Raw genomic sequence first — 1,016 nt, 5'->3', positions numbered from 1 at the left:
ATTATATTAAAATGTTAATATAATAAGGTCCTTGATTAAATTTATAGATTTATCATTGTGATAGTGATCATAATATTGAGAGATAAATCTTTTATAATTTAATTTAAATTGTTCTTGGTCAAAGGATTATTAAAAAGGACATTAATAATTCGGAAAGATCAATATATATATAATGGTCTTTATTGGATGAAGATTAATAGATCTCATTTATTAAATTATATATATAGATGGTGCATATAGAGATATGACCATTGAACTGACTCACTTTGAGAATTCCTAATGGTTATAATTACTGTATATTTGTCAATAGGATATTCTCAAGATGAACATAGTAATAGAGTTTCTTTTGACCTGCGACTGTCATAGTAATTAACAATGTATTTATTATACTTTGATTCCGGACACCTAATACCCTAGGGTGTTAGTTGAATGGATATTGGGTATGATTTAAATACTTGTAGAATTAATGATTAGTCAATAAGGAATCCGTCAACTCTCGGTAAAGAGTTTGAGCTCTGATTATAATGACTGAGATGAATAAAACCTTGGCCAAGGGGATTGAATGAATAAAGAAATGAGTTTCTTAAGTCATTCACAGTTCATTATAATAATGGTATCAAGTTAGAGTTTGACAATTAAACCATACTCTAAAGGTTAACCAAGAGTTGGAAAGATGGAAGGAATTATACTTTGTTCTTCTGAGGTTCTTAGTAAAAATATATTACTTCATACTATCGGGTCGTTGAGGAGTGTTGCTAGACGCCAACCTTGATTAGTAAAATTAGTATGACTAATTTACTACCCGCTTAGTATTGAACCTATGGGGTCACACACTAACGAGTGTTCTAATCTTTGCTATAGAATTATTTAATTATTATTTTGATTTGATCAAATAAATAATTATATTAATTCAAATGGAATATTATTATATTCTTTGCTAGCACTAAGAATATAATAATAGTATGATAATTGAGAATATTAAATGAGATTTGAGAATAATTAGTTATTCTATTTCT

The sequence above is a fragment of the Arachis ipaensis genome, chromosome B5, assembly GCF_059453495.1.
Source record: "Arachis ipaensis isolate K30076 ecotype BB chromosome B5, ASM5945349v1, whole genome shotgun sequence".
Taxonomy (NCBI): domain Eukaryota; kingdom Viridiplantae; phylum Streptophyta; class Magnoliopsida; order Fabales; family Fabaceae; genus Arachis; species Arachis ipaensis.
Note: the sequence above shows the minus strand (reverse complement) of the source record.